This window comes from Apium graveolens, chromosome 9, assembly GCF_009905375.1.
Source record: "Apium graveolens cultivar Ventura chromosome 9, ASM990537v1, whole genome shotgun sequence".
Taxonomy (NCBI): Eukaryota; Viridiplantae; Streptophyta; class Magnoliopsida; order Apiales; family Apiaceae; genus Apium; species Apium graveolens.
In genome coordinates this window covers 179,925,548-179,935,507 of record NC_133655.1, presented here as the reverse complement: position 1 = coordinate 179,935,507, position 9,960 = coordinate 179,925,548, and positions in this window count along the sequence as shown.

Sequence of the window (9,960 nt, the reverse complement as noted above, 5' to 3'; positions counted from 1 at the left end):
TATTTCCTTTATCAACATTTCTATTCTTGAGAATTTTGAATATTACCTTTCTCCTTGTAAAACCTCTAAGGTTATCCTTGAATCGTTCCTCCTGTATTCCCTAGATACCGGGCATATCAAAATACCATATACTAATACTAGAATCATTGTCTATATACTTTTGAAAAAAATTTCTCCACTGATCCTTTAAAGGTTGTTGTTACCTTAACCCTTTCCCAATCATACTGTCAAAACTCATACTGTCCCTATTAAGGGTGACATGCCAACCTTTATGCAGTCCCCTACGATTCATTTTAAGTTACCAATGTTTTATCCTTAATTCCACCTTTAAAAGGTACCTGCGTCCTTCCATGGATAAATCAAGTCATATATCCTTGATAGATTATCTTATTCATCATTCCCACCTCGATAGTCTATACCTAACTTCATAATAGCATCCTTATTCAAATTGAGGTCAATCCATATGGCCTCCAAAAGATAACAATGGTCATCCGCTTTTCTTTCCTGATTTGGTAATGATAACATGGATGTTCTGGAAGATATTGGTCATGTTCATCGTGAACTTCTTCTTAATAATTCCTTATTTACTTTTGTTGTTTATCTCAACAGTCACCTCAATGTTGGGATACCTCCCATACCTGGCGTCTCCCTTTCTGGGTATCGAGCCACCGGTCTTACATTTCACATTATTGAAGGTCACTTCCTTCATCCAATTTTTCCTGATTTCTTACTTTCTTGTCTCCTCAGTCTATCCGTGTCTCAATATTTATCCTTCGAACTATCTCAAGGTTTCCTCGAATCCTCCCAACTTAAAGGGGGTACAATATATGTATCTCTTATGCCTTCAACCATCAATTTTAACTCATGGTGGATCATCATCCTGACGATTACATACTTTTCTATTTCTATTGCTATGAGTCTTTAGGGTTTCCTCAAACTCTATTGCCTTTATATTCCTTTCCACTTCAGTTTCTTTTTATTTTCCTTTCTCTTATCGTTATTTTATGAACCAACACAACATAAGCATTGATTTCAAACATCCCGTCATTCTGGATTCGTGTCCTCAGAACGAATCTTGATAACTTTTTCAACTTAGATTCATAATTCATCATACTCATCCGCTTTTGTTCTAGCTCCAAAGCTTTTACACTATCTCCTTATCTTTGGGAATTACTTTCCCGAAAACAATTGACTGGACTTAAATCAGTTTATTCTAACCTCTGGCTCCGTGCCTTTCTTGGTCTTTCACCAACGGGTGGTCTCTCTCTTAGGAGGGTAAGTGACAAAACAGTCTTTTGTGGTTCGTCAATCATTTAGAATCTCAAATGATTCATCTATTTCCTTTAGCCAGGCTCTTGCCTCGACTGGGTCAGCTTGTTCCTTGGAACTCTGAGAGCTTAGCGACTTAAAGGTCATGAAAGAATTTCTCACCGCACTGTCTCCTCAGGGTGGTGGTTGGGGATAATAGTCTAAGTTCTTTTTATACAGGTCCATGAATTGCCGTATAGGAGTACCGTCTCGGGTCTCCTTTCCTTACTCGACTTTCTGTTTCCTTAGTATGAAATGTTTCATCCTACTCCCCATAATTGGGGTCATCTTTTAATTTAAAATCCTCATTTTCCACTCCATTATGTCATGGGTTCCTTCTATCTTGATGGCGACCTCCCTGATTATCACGTTCAGGGTTTGCTCTAAATCTTATTCCTCAAACCATGGCTCTCATCTAAGTTCTCATCCTTACGCTCTTGAACTTTCGGAACCCAAATTCTATAGGAATACCTCATTATTCCCTTATCATCTTTCTCGATATTAATCTTTTATCTAATTGTTGGCTCTCTGCCTTTATTCATAACTTTTTCTGGCACAATATGATCTTTTCCAATAATTCGGGCTGTATTGCAATCTCAAACAGCTTTTCGGTACCGGCTCCGGTTACCTTCACTACTATTTCCAAAATCTCTTATAAACTCTCCCAAAGACATTATCATCTTGAGTCTCTCCTTTTTACTAAGGGCATCAGCCACCACATTGGCTTTCCCCGAATGATAAAGAATCTGCCAATCATAATTCTTGATTAGCTCTAACCGCCTCCTCTGGCGTATGTTGAGCTCTTTCTACGTAAGAATGTACTAGAGCACTTATGGCTTAGGTAATTCTCGCACTTCTCTCCATACAAGTAGTGCCTCCAATCTTTAGGGTAAAACTATTGCCACGAGCCTAAGCTCATGGGCGGTGATATCAAATTTCATATTACCTTAATTGTCTTGACGCAGACGCGATTATCTTGCTGTGCTAAGAAGCACCCTAATTCCTTATGCGAAGCGTCACTTACAAATCACAAAATCTCCTTTTTCCATCCGGCAATGCCAGCATAGGGGCCATCACCAACCTCTGCTTCAGTTCTTGAAAGCTGTTCTCGCATTTCTCTGTCCATTCGAACTTCTCAGTCTTACGAGTAAGCCGCGTTAAAGGGGCTACTATCTTTACAACTTGAACGAACCTCCGGTAGTGACCGGCCAATCCTACCTCTGGTAGTCGACCAAACCATGATCATCAATTCATCAGTGGTCCTTTATCCAATCCTGTCAGGATCCTCCATGGGGTCCTTCTCAACAACTATCCCTACTAGGACAACATCCTTAATATCAACATCATCCGGTCCTGCATTAGGACACTCTATCGGATCCACAATCTGATCTCCAATAACTAATAAAACATCATCGCGTTGATGTTCCTCAACTTCAGGGTTCGGAGTCCCGCTACCATATACGATAACGAACTACGCTCCTATCACGATATTTATAAGGGTTCCCATAAGGGTTTTAACCGTCAGTACTACGTTAGGTAGCCCGACTATGAACTTGGCAAGAGTTCTTATTATCTTAGTGAATCTTATTATCTTAACGTCCCATCATCTCTGAGGTTTATAACGCTTAGCTCTGATACCATTTCTGTAACACCCCCAGATCCGGGGTCGGGGATCCGGGTCGTCACGGTCTTTCTTTCCACAATATCACTTCACTTAATTAATAAATAACCTTATGCTGTGACCCCACACTAACACACACCACAACCCGTTATAGTCTCAGAGATGAAATTTAAATAAGTACAAGTCTTTGAATCCACAATTTAAAAGTTATTACAACCCAAAATGATTACTTGATAAATTTACAGTTAATTGTCATTATCTGCCACAAGTTATAATTATACATAATTGATTCTCAAAAGTAGATGGTCTGATCTACAATAGATCTACCTCTGCAGCTATAGCAGCTACAACATCAACGGGAAGACGCAGGACGCTTCCCACGCGCTTGCGCTGGGTCTGCTGGAGTCTGGCCATCTTTCCTAACTGTTGTTGTGTGATGAAGAAATAAAGCAAGGGTGAGCAGCAAGCCCACCAAAATAATATGTATAATGATTAACAATATATGAGTCTTCTCATAGTATTCATGAAAGTCTTGGTCAAAAGAAATGAACCAAGTTGATATCTTAATGCGATGAAGTCGCAAAATATTCAGTGTATATATATATATATTCATATATACTTTTCAAAATATTGGAAGTCCTCTTCCATGCATAATACACACAGAGTTCCAGTGTATAACTGTATAAAACTATCGTTGCAAGGTGATCTCATATATCTAACCTTGTCTCAACATTATTCTGAAAATCTTTGTCATTCATAAGACAATTATTAATTAGATATAAGTTTAAAAGATGAAGTTACAAGATACCCCAATATACTTATATCTTTCCCAAATACTACTTGAACTACCACCGTTCAAGTTATAATTAATTTCAAAAGTTCATCACATAGATGAGACTATAAGACAAGATTTGAATAGATTAAATCTTTAAAATATTATCAAAATAAAATGAAGTTACGAGATACTTCATTTGATGTAAACATCATTTTGAAAACTTGACCCTGCCAACACCCAACAATCGCCCAACCGTAGCCTTTCTATCGAAGTGCTCTGGGTAGTGTTGTAGAAATTATCCAATTGGATGATGAACTCATTACGGGAGTTTGCCGCGCCAGGAAGACCACTTACGATGATCAGTCGTAGTAGTACAACCCCACCATTTTCTACATGTAGAGGAGAACCTGTCGGATTTACTTGTCAACCGAACACTGAACTCCTAAGGAATGGACCGCCTTAGCGGAACTTCCAGGCCATTTGGGCCAATATAATAAGGCTGGGCCGGCGCTACTCGGCCACTTACGCCACTCCTAGTTCAGATGAAATCCATGACTCTGAAACGTAAAGCTTGTCCCCACTTTCCCCAAGTAGAAACTTGTTGATACGGCTCCACCAAGAAGTCGTATCTATTTGGAAAGGAGAACTCACCGATATTTCCCAGGCGATGCCTGTTAATGGATTAACTTGTTCCAAGAATTTTACTTCCCGAGTGTTGGGTAAGTAATCAATTCATTTATCAAAACAGCAACCTTGTTGCGAATATAAAACACACCACAGAGCCGGATCCCTCAGGTTTTGAGCGAGTATTTAAATCCCCTTCGAAAGGAGGATCTTAAATATATAAAAAAAATGAGTTTTGGGATCCGCTCTAACTTTTTAAAAATCATTTTGAAGACTCGCAAAACATTTTTAAGAATGTTTGGAGTGAAGCTGATTTAATCAAGTAAATCAGTCCCCAGAATATTTAGAAAATGACTGAATATTATTATTTAAATAATATTCCCATAAAGAATAATCTTTATAAAAATAATTGAAGTAGAAGTATTAAAACTTATACTTGAAATGAATAGCAAATAATCAAAGATATACTTATATGAAAGTATTATCTTTCTTTGAATAATCAAAAATAAGTTTGATTATCGACACCTTATTCTTTAATAAAATAAAGAATATATCTCAGCAAACAATCGGAGTCATAGATCCTCAAATGAATATTCAAATAATATTCAATAAATAATGTAAAGGAGTCATACGCCTTCGAATAATATTCGAAATAATATTCAATAATAAAATAAAGTTAAAGTTATCGAATAAACCTTATTCGATTAATAGTTTTAAAAACTATATCCATATATATATATATAAATAAATATATATATATATATACTCGGGAACATCGACTCCCGGTTTAGAAATATGTTCACCTTTTATCCCCTATACTAAGGGTATACGCAACTACTTGCTTATTTCTAGCATAGGTATTATGCAACTATAAGCATTGAAATCAACAGATAGATAACCAGATTACGAAACAGACATGCATATATACCATATTAGCATGCTCCAATATATCGCAAAATTTGCTAATAACAATCATGCAATATCACAAGATAATGCATATACATATATTTACATCACAACAACAGTATAACGGGTAGAAAACTTGCCTGAGCGACTGGGGTTACGAATGGCTCGGGACGAGTCTGGTAACCTATAAACAACAAGTAAGTTGGAATTAAACCAAAGTCACTTGTAAATCTATACTTTAACTAACTTAGACTCTAACGCTTGTTTTGCGCTCACTGATTCGCTTAAGCCACTCGGGTACCCTCGGCTCCACCATTTTTAATAATTTAACCTTTACGAGTTTTAAAGCGATTCCTTCGCGAGTGTCTTACCAACTGCCTAACACACTTACCATAAATGTTTCATACATTAATTAACCCTTTTTGGTCTTTAATCTATGTTTCAAAGTAAGGCGAGGGGAAAAGTTTCGTTCGCGAAACGCCGTTACTTGAAACGGTCGTTTCTCCTAAACCGTGCATCGGAATCGAACGAACTACATATCAAAACGAAGCTCGTAACATGAGCTATCTAAACATGGCAGTGGTCATAATCTAGCAGGGGGTTCTCGGGTCCTAATGTTATGCACAAAAACAGTCTACAGGAAATCGGACGTTACGACGGCTATGTTTACGCGATTTCCCAAACTTTAAACCATTCAATACCAACCACAAATCAACCCCAAATCAATCATACAACCAATATCCCTCCAAAACACATCATAACAGCCCCAACAAATCCACATTAACCAATTATACTTATTCCTCACATGAACTAAAAGCTTTACTTAGGTTCTTTAACTAATTACCAAGATTTACAACTCCAACAATGCAACAAAACCAACTAATCTCTACAAACTCAACCAAATTCAACCGTTCAAGCATCATGCTTCACATATGCTATATCAAACACATTCAATCCTAATTACTCAAAACTAAAGCTAGGGTTTGTAGTTTATACCTTCCTTGGAGAGTGGAGAATCAAGAGAATGGCTTGGAATCACCTTTAAAGCCCTTATCCAAGCTTAATCTAAACAAAACTTCAAGAACACAAATTTTAGTTCTTGAAAACACTATTCACCATCTTCTTTCATGATTTATAGAAAAAGATTGGCTTGGAATTAGAAGCTTAAACTTATAGGAAGTATGTAACTATCCATGGGGAAGCTTAGATAATTACCTTGCTAAATAGTAAGTGGAGGAGCTTGGACTTTCATTTTTTAAGAAAACCACCCGAGAGCTTCATGAACAAAGCCTTGGTTGCTTTTGATTTTTTGATGAAAATGATTTTTGCTTGGCTTGGTTGCTTGGTTTTTGTGCTTGCTTTAGTCAATTACCTTCTTGCCCTTGAATTTGTGTGGTTCTCATTCAACCACACCTCCTTCCTTCCCATGTCATGCTTATATCATCCTCATGATGTCATCCTCCCTTCCTTGTCCTCTTTCTATTGGTTGGATGACATCATTCCCACTAATCCCTTTGATTAACTTCCTAATCGTTTGCCTAATGACCGCTGATCTGTTATACGGTTCGCTTAACTTTCGTTCTCGTTTATCGTTTGAAGGATCATACCCGGGATCTTATTACTTAGGTTCCCTTAACCTTTCTCAATACATTATATTCCTTTTTATGATCCTCTATTATAATCCTTTAATTTAAATCCTTTTTATCCTGTTACCTTATACTCAATTCTCTCCGTATCTTGTGGATTTCCGGGAAAAACCAAAGTGTTCGGAATTGGATTCTGACGATCTTTACATACACTTATATACTTCATAGAGTACTAATAATATCCCATAAGATCAATAACAGAACCCCTACATAGCGTGGCATGAAAAGTTTTCTCGTTCAGCAAAAACACTATTCATAAGGGTTTCAAAATTTCTCAAAAATTGGGGTTATTACAGTTCAAAACTTTTATATAAACTAAAATTGATCACTCCATTAGATCCGTCTCGGAAAAATGAATCCAACGGTATGTTGCACGCCTAAAACGGAGTTACGAAACTCCCAGAAAATCAATTTTAATCTGGACAGTCGGGCTGTAACGCATTACAGGAACGTGTTACAAGCTCTGTAACGCATTCCGGTGATGTGTTACAACCCTTTTAACCAATTAAAAGGTGTAACGCATTTCGTGAATGCGCCACAGGGTGTAACGCATTCCCGGAATGCGCGACACCTTTTTTTCTATTGCAGCAGCCGCCGCCTGTTACCTCGGAAAACGAGCCTGACATCTTTTCTGTTTCTTTGTCTGTACCTTTACCGTGCAATCAACAAACAACACAGCATGCAGATGACAGATATATACATACATACAATTCATATATATATATAATTATTTAATTATGAATTTAATTACAAGAACTTCAAAAATTTATAATAAAAAATCTATACATCATAAAATTATGAAGAAATTACCCAAACGATCTACAACACTTGTAGAACCCAGATCAACATTCAAAATTATTCTGAGAAACGATTTCTCATCAGACAAAATTAATCCATGATATAACTTGTAAAAATCATAATTAATTCATACAAGCACATAAAATTCTGAAATTTTTACCACAGATCTATATGCATACAACCTGGCTCTGATACCATTGTTGGATTTTAATCGCAGCGGGGCATGGTAAAACACTTTTACACACATAAAATCCAAATAAAAGCATACAGATCATGAATAAAAATTCGAGGGATCGAATCTAACCTTTAAAATAATTCAGAGACAACGATCAGAGATCCATAGCAGTTGCTCCTCAAGTGTGAAGCAATCCACCGGTATCCACCAAGAAAACGATGTTAAGGAGGAGGAAGGAGGTGGAGAGAATTGGGTTTTCCAAACTTTTTGGGTTTTTGGGGTTCAAAAAAAATAGGGTCTATAATAATATATTTATAGGCAAAATTTTCAGCTGAAATTTTCCCATAAATATTATTATTATTATCCCATTTATTATTCTCATTAATAATTAAAACACCTTTTAATTATTAATCCTTTTTCTAAACATTTAGAAATAATTCTCTCTCTTGATTTAATTTCCAAAAATTAAATCCTTAATTAATAATATTAAGAACTTTTCTTAATTAATTTATAATCAATTAAATCTCATTTAATCAATTATTAAATTTGCCAATTAATTATTTATTTCACAAATAAATAATTATTAGCCATTATTAATTAATTCCTCCACCATTAAATCATTCTCTTTTTATGGTGTGACCCTGTAGGTTCAATATTAAGCCGGTAGTAGAAATAAATAATAATAAAACTATTTTATCATTATTTATATAAATTCTCTAATTTATTAAATATGATTAATTAATTAATCACATTTATTCTACATCGTGAGAGATACTTCTCAGCATATCGCGACTATCCGGATAATATGAATTCACTGCTTAGAATACCAAGAACCTATTCAGTGAATAGTTACCGTACAATAAACTCCTTCTACCCTATAATGTCCCGATTAAATACAAGGCATGGATCTCGTGTCAAGTCTATCTAATTTAATCACTTGCTTATCATTTACTATGCGTAGTTCTAGGCAAATTAGAAACTCCTTTCTAATTTCATTCACTCTGGCCAGAGATTCCTGAACTAGCATAAGTGGATCAGCCTTGAACATTCGCTTCCTTCACTGGAAGGGGTAGATCCTATATTGATCATACACTATCTTCGTGTACAAATTCCTATACCCAGTAGAGCCCTAATAATTATCCCTGGAGACTAAGAACTAAACCAAAGCATAGTTCAGTGTACACAAGATGACTATGATGACCTCAAGTCTAAGGAAACTTGTACAACTATCACTATATGAACAACTGCTGACACATGAGTGAACTCCATCAGTTGTTCAGTTATGCGAGTTATGTTCAGTGAACTTATTCTATAATAAGCACCTACATACTAGCTATAGTGTCACCACACAAATGTCTATGAGAACAGACATCCTTCATAATGAAGCAAGCATAGTATGTACCGATCTTTGCGGATTATTAATTACCAGTTAGTAATCCTATGACCAGGAACTATTTAAGTTTAGAGTTATCATCTTTTTAGGTCTCACTATTATAATCTCATCATAATCCATAAAAAGCTTTACTCTAAACTATGGTATATCTTATTTAAACACTTAAATAGATAAAGCCCGTAATAAAAACAAAACAAGTCTTTTATTAATATCAATGAAATCAAAACAGATTACATAAAAGTTATTCCTAAATCCTCACACATGATTGGACTTAGGACATATTTCTTTCACTTTCTCGAGGTATATAGTAGATTACTGATAGTCCTATATTGCAAGTGCTTTGAAGCACTGAACCCTAAACTTTGATTCCAGTTATTGATCTCTGAACCGTAAACCTTATTCTTTCTGAACCATTGATTGTTGAATACCCGAATACAAACCACAAATATACGATACTGTTCGACAGATACATACAAACTAAATACCAACCACTGAATCAGATTGCTTACATATTCAAACCATTGTACCATATGCTTTGAAAGACCAAATCCTTATAACCTTGAAACTTTGATTCCTTTGTTATCCAATTCTTTCATTACCTGACAGCCATTCTTTGAAATTGCCTTATTGTTCCTGGTGAAGATTGAAACCATCTCATTATTGGACGTCCTATGTTACTTATGATTTTGTTTAGTGCTTTAATTGTTTACTCTG